Source organism: Cherax quadricarinatus, chromosome 30, assembly GCF_038502225.1.
Source record: "Cherax quadricarinatus isolate ZL_2023a chromosome 30, ASM3850222v1, whole genome shotgun sequence".
Lineage (NCBI taxonomy): Eukaryota > Metazoa > Arthropoda > Malacostraca > Decapoda > Parastacidae > Cherax > Cherax quadricarinatus.
In genome coordinates, this window is record NC_091321.1 from 12430953 (window position 1) to 12444409 (window position 13457).

At 42.7% G+C, this 13457-nt stretch overlaps 1 protein-coding gene and 1 pseudogene across 2 annotated transcripts in view; both read left to right on the forward strand.

Moving 5' to 3' along the window:
• The first annotated feature begins 11171 nt into the window (after positions 1-11171).
• Positions 11172-11240, forward strand: LOC128692804 (U4 spliceosomal RNA; annotated as a pseudogene).
• Positions 11241-11848: 608 nt separating this feature from the next.
• The window catches only part of LOC138853425 (uncharacterized), a 34567-nt gene continuing 32958 nt past the window's right edge, over positions 11849-13457 (forward strand). The window contains exon 1 of one of the 2 annotated variants that reach the window (XM_070089918.1): positions 11849-11928. The gene's annotated coding sequence lies outside the window, so the exon portion shown is untranslated. Of the gene's footprint in view, positions 12031-13457 lie in introns of both variants that reach the window. The other variant, XM_070089917.1, reaches the window with a different exon arrangement.

Sequence of the window (13457 nt, forward strand, 5' to 3'; positions counted from 1 at the left end):
GAATGGAGAACTAAAGTTTTAAGTATTATTCTTTTTTATAAGTACAGTAGACCCTCGGTTTTCGTAATAAATCCTTTCCAGAAGGCTGGACAAAATCCAAAATGGATGAAAACTAAAGTAATATTTCCCATAAGAAATAATGTAAATCCAATTAATCCACTTCAGACACCCAAAAATATTAAAAAATAAATTTTATAGAGAATAACTATAGTGTTGCAGCTCTTCAATGGTTAGTACATCCATTACTTACTTTAAAATATTTGTAGTTTTAATGTAGTGTGAGAGGTGAGTGGTATTTATTTGTAGTCCCAAGCTGACTACATCCCAGGCAGAGCTAGTCCACCTGGGCTATACCTAATGGCTACACACACTGTGGCCCACAGCCATATTATTACCATCGACATACCATGTTCACTGAGTTTAATCGTTTCTAACAACTACCTTTAGATGCCATCATAAACAAAGGGAGAAGTAATGAATAATTCATGCCGAGAATTGTAAAAAAAAGCTTTATGTATTAAGGGCGGTGACTGGGCCAACTCAGATTCATACAGTTTTCTCTTAATTCTGGACCAGAGAAAACATAATGTTTTCCCTCCTCTGACTACCACCCTTCCATATCGTATAAACAGTGCTATGTAACGTGTTTCTTACATAATTTTGAAGAAAATATCATAGATGGATTAATGAAAATGTCTATATTAACCTAAAATAAGACATTTAATGTGCCCAAGAGTGAGTCACAAATGTACGAGTGGCCCAGGTGGACACATCTAGTACCGTCAATTTCCAAGCTGATGTATGAAACCCGGGGGGGGGAAATTTTGTCGAAAAAAGTGCTCAAAATCCAAATTGTACGATTTCTGCACCGGTCGAAAACCGGAGATCCGCTGTAATGATAATCCTAATGTTCCACCACTACTTTGTTATGCCACCACTTGATGTACCATCTCGTGTTGTACCACCACCTTATATTGTACCACTGGATGATGTTGAACCACAGCAAGATACATACACATCTTGAGTAATGTATGGTGTGAGATCACTTCTCCATGTATATGCATTAGGAGATGGCTATTTGTTTGTGTATACAGTGAGATACCTCTTGGTGTACATTGACAGAGATAAAGTGAAAACCTTGGGTATATCCACTAAGAGATGGACACTTGGAACACTGTATAAGATATGTTTCCTCACCAGGATCTCAAAAATATTCATTTACTTACACAGAATTCTTTGTATCTTGTAGCAATATCTGTGTCTGTGCTCTGCAGTTTTCTCAGGGACAAAACAAATAATTATTATTATTTTTTTTTTAACAAGTCGGCCGTCTCCCACCGAGGCAGGGTGACCCAAAAAAGAAAGAAAATCCCCAAAAGGAAAATACTTTCATCATCATTCAACACTTTCACCTCACTCGCACACAATCACTGTTTTTGTAGAGGTGCTCAGAACACAACAGCTTAGAAGCATATACCTATAAAGATACACAACATATCCCTCCAAACTGCTAATATCCCGAACCCCTCCTTTAGAGTGCAGGCATCGTACTTCACATTTTCAGGACTCGAGTCCGTCTATATAAAAATAACCGGTTTCCCTGAATCCCTTCACTAAATATTACCCTGCTCACACTCCAACAGATCGTCAGGTCCCAAACACCATTCGTCTCCATTCACTCCTATCTAATACGCTCACGCACGCTTGCTGGAAGTCCAAGCCCCTCGCCCACAAAACCTTTACCCCCTCCCTCCAACCTTTTCGAGGACGACTCCTACCCCGCCTTCCTTCCCCTATAGATTTAAATGCTCTCCATGTCATTCTACTTTGATCCATTCTCTCTAAATGACCAAACCACCTCAACAACCCCTCTTCAGCCCTCTGACTAATACTTTTATTAACTCCACACCTCCTAATTTCCACACTCCGAATTTTCTGCATAATATTTACACCACACATTGCCCTTAGACAGGACATCTCCACTGCCTCCAACCGCCTCCTCGCTGCTGCATTCACAACCCAAGCTTCACACCCATATAAGAGTGTTGGTACTACTATACTTTCCTACATTCTCTTCTTTGCCTCCATAGATAACGTTTTTTGTTTCCACATATACCTCAGTGCACCACTCACCTTTTTTCCCTCATCAATTCTATGATTAACCCCATCCTTCATAAATCCATCCGCTGACACGTCAACTCCCAAGTATCTGAAAACATTTACTTCTTCCATACTCCTCCTCCCCAATTTGATATCCAATTTTTCTTTATCTAAATCATTTGACACCCTCATCACCTTACTCTTTTCTATGTTCACTTTCAACTTTCTACCTTTACACACACTCCCAAACTCATCCACTAACCTTTGCAATTTTTCTTTAGAATCTCCCATAAGCACAGTATCATCAGCAAAAAGCAACTGTGTCAATTCCCATTTTGTATTTGATTCCCCATAATTTAATCCCACCCCTCTCCCGAACACCCTAGCATTTACTTCTTTTACAACCCCCATCTATAAATATATTAAACAACCATGGTGATATTACACATCCCTGTCTAAGACCTACTTTTACTGGGAAGTAGTCTCCCTCTCTTCTACACACCCTAACCTGAGCCTCACTATCCTCATAAAAACTCTTTACAGCATTTAGTAACTTACCGCCTATTCCATATACTTGCAACATCTGCCACATTGCTCCCCTATCCACTCTGTCGTATGCCTTTTCTAAATCCATAAATGCAATAAAAACTTCCCTACCTTTATCTAAATACTATTCACATATATGCTTCAATGTAAACACTTGATCTACACACCCCCTACCTACTCTAAAACCTCCTTGCTCATCCGCAATCCTACATTCTGTCTTGCCTCTAATTCTTTTAGTTATAACCCTACCGTACACTTTTCCTAGTATACTCAGTAAACTTATTCCTCTATAATTTTACAATCTCTTTTGTCCCCCTTCCCTTTATATTATTATTATTTTTATGTTTTGGGGCTTAAGGATATGTAATTGTGTTGGTGTCCAAGACATGTCAGGGTCTCAGGAAATGAACAGGCCGATACTGAAGCCCCGTGGCTTGGTGGCTAAAGCTCTTGCTTCACATGGCAAGGGTCTGGATTCGATTCCCAGCGAGGGTAGAAACATTGGGCATGTTTCTTTACACTGGTTGTCTATGTTCACCCATCAGTAAAATGGGTACCTGGGTGTTAGTTGACTGGTATGGGTCACATCCTGGGACAAAACTGACCTAATATGCTCAAAATGCTTTGCATAACAACTGGCTTTCTATATAGCAGTACAGTGGACCCCCGCATAACGATCACCTCCGAATGCGACCAATTATGTAAGTGTATTTATGTAAGTGCGTTTGTACGTGTATGTTTGGGGGTCTGAAATGGACTAATCTACTTCACAATATTCCTTATGGGAACAAATTCGGTCAGTACTTGCACCTGAACATACTTCTGGAGTGAAAAAATATCGTTAACCGGGGGTCCACTGTATGTCATTGATGTCAGCTAGGCCTGTATACCATGTACATGTACTTGTAGTAAATAAAGATAGTAGTAGTAGTAGTATAGACTGCTGTTTCAAACTTGCTTTTGTAGCAGACTTATTATGTCAAGGCCAGTGAGAAAGACTTTCAAGAATCTAGATTTATTCTTCCTTTCCTTGAATCAAGCCTGAATGCGTAGCACTCCCAAGGTGCTACATGACCCCTAGGGGTTTTGCATTTCCTGCTAATTAAAATTTAATATAGACTTCTGCCTGATAGTGACTTCATGGACATCATACATGAATACCATGTATCTGTGAGAAGTGGCAGGCTTGGGGAACCCTCCAGACTGACAAACAGGTTATACAAGGTATGACAGGACATGTTTGGCCCTCTGAACAGGAATTAACACTTTGAAAGAGTTCTCTGTCAATTGAGGATCAGACATCAAACCTCATATAAAGCCACCAGCTTTCAGGTGTTCTACATGTGCACTCGCCTGTATGTGGTTGCCTGTATAGCCCTTGTGGTATAGCGCTTCTTTTTGATTATAATAATAATGTATGTGGTTGCAGGGGTTGAGTTGCTCTTGGCTTTGCCTCCCAGCTTGCTGCTTGCCTGATTTACTCTCCTTGCCTTGTTGACTATTATACTTATTCTTAAAACTGTCTCCACCGCTTACTCATCAAGATCATTCTGCTTCCCGATCACCATGAGACAAGATATACCTCCTGACATCCCTATAATTTGTCTTTCTTTAACTTCCTATTGTGCCCCCTGAGTATTTTTTCCTATCCTCAAACATCTTCTCTGTCTGCCCTATCAATTCACCTAGTACTTTGTATGTTATCATAGTTTGTGGTGTGCTGCTCACTATACAGTGCACTTTTAAGTGCTTGCCCACAACTTCTGCATTTTTACTTATTTCATGGTTAACAATATTTATAGAAATATTTATATAGAAAGCCCCTGGTCATGCAGAGCATTTTGGGCAACTTAAGTAAAAAGTGTCCTTCCAGGATGCCACCCATAACAGTCAGCTAACACCCACGTACCTAACTGCTAGGTAAAAGGGGCAGTGGGTGTAAGGAATCATGCCCAATGTCTTAATATCCTCATCTTTTAACAGTTTTTCTGGTCAGGCTTAAATGTGACATTTCATTAGCCGAGTTAACAACCCTTTCCGTGTGGTGGAGCATGATAGGAAATCCATCTCATGTGGAGAATGACAGGAAACCCACCTTGTATACCTGGAGGGTGTTTCAGGGGTCAACGCCCTGGTGGTCCGGTTCATGACAAGGTCTCACGGTGGATCAACTCCTGATCAGCCAAGCTATTACCGCTGGCTTCACGCAAACCAGCGTATGAACCACAGCCCGGTTGGTTGGGAACTGACTATAGGTACCTGTCCGGCTCCCTCATGAGGACAGCCAGGGGTCTATTGGTAATCCCCCTTATGTATGCTGGAAGGCAGTTGAACAGTCTTGAGCCCCTGACCCTTATTGTGCTGTCTCTTAGCATACTCATGGTACCCCTGCTTTTCACTGGGGGGATGTTGCATTGCCTGCCAAGTCTTTTTGCTTTCGTTGGGAGTAATTTCCGTGTGCAGAATTGGGACTGGTCTTTCTAGGATTTTCCAAATAGATTTTCATGTATTTTTTTTTACCTGCATTCCAGGGAGTACAGGTCAAAGGAATTTACTGTTTCCAGTATATTAGGTGCTTTATTGTATTTATATATGCAGTGAAGGTTCTCTGTATATTCTTCAGGTCTGCAATTTCGGCTTCCTCGAAAGGGGTGTTAGTGTACAGCAATATTCCAGCCTAGAGAGAACAAGCAACTTTAAGAGAATCATCATTGGCTTGGCATCCCTAGTTTTGAAGGCTCTCATTATACAGTGGAACCTCAAATATCGAACTTAATCCGTTTCAGGAGTTAGTTCTAAATTCGAAAAGTCTGAAAAGTGAAGCAATATTTCCCATAAGAAATAATGGAAATACAATTAATCTGTTCCAGAAACCCAAAAATATTCACAAAAAAAAATAGATTTTATAGATTAATTATAGTTTTACACACAACAAATATAGTGTTCAATTATGTATTAATTTAAATAAACATATAAAATAACATTTTGCATACCTTTATTGAAGATGAGTGATGGCATCTGGAAGATAGGGAGGAGGAGAGAGGGAGTTGGGGTTAGTGTTTGGGAGGGGAATCCCCCTCCATAAGGACTTAAGGTATCAAAGCCCTCTCTCGGGTTACTTCCCTTCTCTGTCTTTTAATGCCACTAGGACCAGCTTGAGAGTCACTGGACCCCTGTCTCACAAAATAACTGTCAACAGTCCTCTGTTTCTGGTGCCTCTTTAAGATTTCCCTAAAATGGGATATGGTTCTGTCACTGAACTTGTTGCAAAGATGGCTTGTTTCAGCTTGCTCAGGGTGGTACTTATCCACAAACATTTGGACATCATTCCACTTGGATATCATTGCACTTCTGTATCATTTCCTTCTTCAATTACTCCGATATGGTAAACATGAGGAAATTAAAACTTCATCAGAGTATAAAACAAATTCCAGCCACAAAATAGAGTGAAAAACCAATGTCAAAGACCTGGGAGTGATCATGTTGGAGGATCTCACCTTCAAGGACAATAACATTGTATCAATCGCATCTGCTAGAAAAATGACAGGATGGATAATGAGAACCTTCAAAACTAGGGATGCCAAGCCCATGATGACACTCTTCAAGTCGCTTGTTCTATCTAGGCTGGAATATTGCTGCACACTAACAGCACCTTTAAAGGCAGGCGAAATTGCTGACCTAGAAAATGTACAGAGAACCTTCACGGCGCGCATAACGGAGATAAAACACCTCAATTACTGGGAGCTCTTGAAGTTCCTGAACCTGTACTCCTGGAATGCAGGCGGGAGAGATACATGATTATATACGCTTGGAAAATCCTCGAGGGACTAGTACCGAACTTGCACACAAAAATCACTCACAACAAAAGCAAAAGACTCGGCAGACGATGCAACATCCCCCCAATGAAAAGCAGGGGTGTCACTAGCACATTAAGAGACAATACAATAAGTGTCAGGGGCCCGAGACTGTTCAACTGCCTCCCAGCATGCATAAGGGGGGATTACCAATAGACCCCTGGCTGTCTTCAAGCAGGCACTGGAAAAGCACCTAAAGTCGGTGCCTGACCAGCCAGGCTGTGGTTCGTACGTTGGATTGCGTGCAGCCAGCAGTAACAGCGTGGTTGATCAGGCTCACGGCGCCCGTGTGGGGACACGGACAGAGCAGGCTGCCGGACAGGTATGGTACCCGGTGGTTCGATAATAGGGACAAAGCTGGCTCGAGAAAAGGGTTCTATTTTCGAATTGTTCGATAAGTGATAAGTTCAAAATTTGAGGTTCCACTATACATCCTATCTTTTTTTTAGTAGATATGTTACAGACATTGTAGTAATCTTTGAAAGTGAGATTCTCTAACATCACTCCCAGGTCCTTCACATTAGTTTTTCGCTCTATTGTGTGGTTGTAATTTGTTTATACTCCGAACCAGTTTTTATTACCTCGAGTTTTCCATAGCGGAGCAATTTAAATTTGTCTTCATTGAGTATGACAGGAAGCCCATTCTGTATGGAGTATGACAGGAAACCCATCCCGTGTGGTGGAGTATGGCAGGAAACACATCCTGTGTGGTGGAGTATGGCAGGAAATCCATCCCGTGTGGTGGAGTATGGCAGGAAACCCATCCCGTGTGGTGGAGTATGACAGGAAGCTTATCCCGTGTGGTGGAGTATGGCAGGAAACCCATCCCGTGTGGTGGAGTATGGCAGGAAACCCATCCCGTGTGGTGGAGTATGGCAGGAAACACATCCTGTGTGGTGGAGTATGACAAGAAACTTATCCCGTGTAGTGGAGTATGACAGGAAACCCATCCCGTGTGGTGGAGTATGACAGGAAACTTATCCCGTGTGGTGGAGTATGACAGGAAACGCATCCCGTGTGGTGGAATGTGACAGGAAACCCATCCCGTGTGGTGGAGTATTTCAAGAAACCCATTCCATTTGGTGGAGTATGACAGGAAACCCATCCCATGTGGTGGAGTATGACAAGAAACCCATTCCATTTGGTGGAGTATGACAGAAAACCCATCCCGTGGGGTGGAGTATGGCAGGAAACTTATCCCGTGTGGTGGAGTATGACAGGAAACTTATCCCGTGTGGTGGAGTATGACAGGAAACCCATCCCGTGTGGTGGAGTATGACAGGAAACTTATCCCGTGTGGTGGAGTATGACAGGAAACTTATCCCGTGTGGTGGAGTATGACAGGAAACTTATCCTGTGTGGTGGAGTATGGCAGGAAACTTATCCCGTGTGGTGGAGTATGACAGGAAACTTATCCCGTGTGGTGGAATGTGACAGGAAACCCATCCCGTGTGGTGGAGTATGGCAGGAAGCACATCCCGTGTGGTGGAGTATGGCAGGAAACTTATCCCGTGTAGTGGAGTATGACAGGAAACCCATCCCGTGTGGTGGAGTATGACAGGAAACTTATCCCGTGTGGTGGAATGTGACAGGAAACTTATCCTGTGTGGTGGAGTATGACGGGAAACTTATCCCGTGTGGTGGAGTATGACGGGAAACTTATCCCGTGTGGTGGAGTATGACGGGAAACTTATCCCGTGTGGTGGAGTATGACGGGAAACTTATCCCGTGTGGTGGAGTATGACAGGAAACTTATCCTGTGTGGTGGAGTATGACAGGAAACTTATCCTGTGTGGTGGAGTATGACAGGAAACTTATCCCGTGTGGTGGAGTATGACGGGAAACTTATCCCGTGTGGTGGAGTATGACAGGAAACTTATCCTGTGTGGTGGAGTATGACAGGAAACTTATCCCGTGTGGTGGAGTATGACAGGAAACCCATCCCGTGTGGTGGAGTATTTCAAGAAACCCATTCCATTTGGTGGAGTATGACAGGAAACTCATCCCGTGGGGTGGAGTATGACAGGAAACCCATCCCGTGTGGTGGAGTATGACAGAAAACCCATCCCGTGGGGTGGAGTATGACAGGAAACTTATCCCGTGTGGTGGAGTATGACGGGAAACTTATCCCGTGTGGTGGAGTATGACGGGAAACTTATCCCGTGTGGTGGAGTATGACGGGAAACTTATCCCGTGTGGTGGAGTATGACAGGAAACTTATCCCGTGTGGTGGAGTATGACGGGAAACTTATCCCGTGTGGTGGAGTATGACAGGAAACTTATCCCGTGTGGTGGAGTATGACAGGAAACTTATCCTGTGTGGTGGAGTATGACAGGAAACTTATCCCGTGTGGTGGAGTATGACGGGAAACTTATCCCGTGTGGTGGAGTATGACGGGAAACTTATCCCGTGTGGTGGAGTATGACGGGAAACTTATCCCGTGTGGTGGAGTATGACGGGAAACTTATCCCGTGTGGTGGAGTATGACGGGAAACTTATCCCGTGTGGTGGAGTATGACAGGAAACTTATCCCGTGTGGTGGAGTATGACGGGAAACTTATCCCGTGTGGTGGAGTATGACAGGAAACTTATCCCGTGTGGTGGAGTATGACAGGAAACTTATCCTGTGTGGTGGAGTATGACAGGAAACTTATCCTGTGTGGTGGAGTATGACAGGAAACCCATCCCGTGTGGTGGAGTATGGCAGGAAACCCATCCCGTGTGGTGGAGTATGACAGGAAACTTATCCTGTGTGGTGGAGTATGACAGGAAACCCATCCCGTGTGGTGGAGTATGACAGGAAACTTATCCTGTGTGGTGGAGTATGACAGGAAACTTATCCCGTGTGGTGGAGTATGACAGGAAACCCATCCCGTGTGGTGGAGTATGACAGGAAACCCATCCCGTGTGGTGGAGTATGACAGGAAACTTATCCTGTGTGGTGGAGTATGACAGGAAACTTATCCCGTGTGGTGGAGTATGACGGGAAACTTATCCTGTGTGGTGGAGTATGACAGGAAACCCATCCCGTGTGGTGGAGTATGACAGGAAACTTATCCTGTGTGGTGGAGTATGACAGGAAACTTATCCCGTGTGGTGGAGTGTGACAGGAAACCCATCCCGTGTGGTGGAGTATGACAGGGAACTTATCCTGTGTGGTGGAGTATGACAGGAAACCCATCCCGTGTGGTGGAGTATGGCAGGAAACCCATCCCGTGTGGTGGAGTATGACAGGGAACTTATCCTGTGTGGTGGAGTATGACAGGAAACCCATCCCGTGTGGTGGAGTATGACAGGGAACTTATCCTGTGTGGTGGAGTATGACAGGAAACCCATCCCGTGTGGTGAAGTGTGACAGGAAACCCATCCCGTGTGGTGGAGTATGACAGAAACCCATACCATATGGTGAAGTATGCAAAGGGTGAGGGCTTCTCCATTTCCTTGGAACAAATACTCTTCTCCAGGCTGAGGGACTGACCACCTCAATACTACGTCTTCAGAGGTGATGGACTGATTACATCGTCTTCACATCTCTGCTTCTACCAACTTTTCTGTATTAGACTGAAGAATCCTAAGATACCTAACTGTTGTATACGTGTCTTACATATCAACTTGTCGGTATTATATACCATTTTCATGACTCACGAAATCGTAATGACACGATTGCAAACAACCCATACCACGGGTTGAGTTAGAACCCGCGATCAGTCTCAAAACTCCAGGGAAATTTCAGTTGCTCTAATATGGTGAACATGAGGAAATTAAAACTTCATCAGAGTACAAAACAAATTCCGGCCACAAAATAGAGCGAAAAACCAACGTCAAAGACCTGGGAGTGATCATGTCGGAGGATCTCACCTTCAAGGACCATAACATTGTATCTAACGCATCTGCTTGAAAAATGACAGGATGGATAATGAGAACCTTCAAAATTAGGGATGCCAAGCCCATGACACTCTTCATGTCGCTTGTTCTATCTAGGCTGGAATATTGCTGCACACTTACAGCACCTTCAAAGGCAGGTGAAATTGCTGACCTAGAAAATGTAGAGAGCCTTCACGGCGCGCACAACGGAGATAAAACACCTCAATTACTGGGAGCGCTTGAAGTTCCTGAACCTGTACTTCCTGGAACGCAGGCAGGAGAGATACATGATTATATACACCTGGAAAATCCTAGAGGAACTAGTACCGAACTTGCACACGAAAATCACTCACAACGAAAGCAAAAGACTTGGCAGACGATGCAGCATCCCCCCAATGAAAAGCAAGGGTGTCAGTAGCACGTTAAGAGACAATGCAGTAAGTGTCAGGGGCCCGAGACTGTTCAACTGCCTCCCAGCATACATAAGGGGGATTACCAATAGACCCCTGGTTGTCTTCAAGCTGGCACTGGACAAGCACCTAAAGTCGGTACCTGACCAGCCGGGCTGTGGCTCGTACGTTGGATTGCGTGCAGCCAGCAGTAACAGCCTGGTTGATCAGGGTCTGATCCACCAGGAGGCCTGGTCACAGACCTGGCCGCGGGGCGTTGACCCCCGGAACTCTCTCCAGGTAAACCGTCGCGTTAGCCACTAGGCTAGTTTTGAGACTGATCGCGGGTTCTAACCCCTCCCGTGGTATGGTTTATACCATTTTCATATTCAACGATGTTTGCATCAAGTACAGTATAGCTTTGCACATTGGTAATATCGTAACCAATGAGATTTATCCGAGGTGTGATTATTGCTATTTGAAACAGTGAAGGTATATTTTGGTGATCTATTATGAGAGATTTTATGCAAGATTATGGGTTTAGCGCTTGGTTATGATTATAAAAATTACGCAAGATAACCCAAGAAAACAGTATAGTAGAATTTATTTCATTCTTATAGCAGCGCTGTATGACCCCGGTGGTTTAGTGCTTACTTTTGATGATGATAATATAAAAGTAACACATAAAAATATATAAAAGTAATATAAAAATAATAATTCATTCTTAATAAATGTTGAAGTTAAATATACAACATTGTGAGGCTACCTAGATCTGCATGACGTTTTGTAAGGTTCGATGACCTGTTTCAAAAATTAAAAAAAAAAATTAGTCGTGTGCTGGTTTAGCGCTTAGTTTTGATTATAATAATATTTATGTAATATACAAACTAGTTTACCTATAATAAAGTATTGCTAAGCACAAAGAAAGCCACTAACATGCATGAGCATTTTGTGGGAGAGACTTAATACAGTTTAAACTGCTACACCAGAAACCAGTTATATTTATTTTTTAGTTAAGCGTTTCCCCTTGATTATAATAATAATTTATTTTTTTACTTTGTTTTGTATCTACGTTAGACTTATCGTGATGGTTTGTATGTTATTACGTTTAGTCAGGTATTGAACCATTGGTTTAGTTATTCTTGAGAAATAGAATCGGTTTTGAAACGCACAGGTAAGAGTCGTGTATTTTATTTGATTATTGGAATTCCAAATTGAGGGCCGTTTAGACCGACACAAGTAATAAGAATAAATGTGAACTGCTGTAGGCTTACTGGTCCGTACTGTGGAGGTTCTTAAACTAAACACTTCTTGTATTTTTGTCCAATTTAGTTTTAAAGCTACCCTTTGTATTCGGATTATTATTTATTTTTTTTTTCAAGTTGTTTCACACGTCTACAAATGTTTTCAGTTCAGTATTTTACTATATTTATAAAGTTGAACTTTTCCAACGTAAATCCATTATTTGGAGTTCTTTTGGTTTAGCGCATCTTTTTGATAATAATAATAATAATAATTGTAGTTCTTTGGTTGTTAATCCTCAGCTCCCTGTTTATATTCTTTATTTATATCTGCTTTTTACTTTGGATACAAAAATCTCCCATTCTAAGTCTCTTCCCTCAAGGGCAGTTCCTTGATACTGGTGAGAGGCTCTTGATCTAGGGAATTGGATCTATGCTCCACTTCCCTGAATGCCTTCCCCTTCTCCCCACTGCCCCGCTGCACTCCATGACCTAATAATATATAATATCTTTATTTACCACAAGTACATGTATATGGTATACAGACCTAGCTGACACACACGGAGGGCCCGGGTTCGATTCCCGGCGGGTGGAAACATTTCGACACGTTTCCTTACACCTGTTGTCCTGTTCACCTAGCAACAAATAGGTACCTGGGTGTTAGTCGACTGGTGTGGGTCGCATCCTGGGGGACAAGATTAAGGACCCCAATGGAAATAAGTTAGACAGTCCTCGATGAAGCACTGACTTTCTTGGGTTATCCTGGGTGGCTAACCCTCCGGGGTTAAAAATCCGAACGAAATGTTATCTTATCTGACATACTAGTATATAGAAAGCCCCTTGTTATGCAGAGAATTTCGGGCAGTTTTGTCCCAGGATGCGACCCACACCAGTCAACTAACACCCAGGTACCCATTTCACTGATGGGTGAACATAGACAACCGGTGTAAAGAAACGCCCAATGGGCTATAGTGTATAACTATACACTCGGACAGTGTACATTTTATATGTATAACATACATAAACCACGTAAGTCAGTATTTCTTGTGCAGATTATTGTTTTGGGAGATAGCAAAAATAGTACATTTATGTGGGCTACATAGCAGGTTCAGACAGCTAAGAAGTGCTTAGTATTGAATCATGTCACATGCCTGGCCGAATGTATTATAAAAAAACGAAACTCACATCAACCAATGGAGTAAGGTTAAGTCACGTTAAGTTATTTTAGGTTGGTTTAAGTGTGTTTTGTTAGGTAAATTTTTACCATTTGCATAACAAAAAAAAATGTCTTAGGCAAAACCTACTTAATATTGTACAGTTCAAATTACACTTAATGGCTGAAATCTGCTGAGGAGCAGCCGTTTTCTCGTAGCTCGGTTGGTAGTGTACTCAGCGTGCACATAAAGGTCCATGGTTCGATTCCCAGCACAAGTGAAAATATTGGGGCATGTTTCATTAAGAC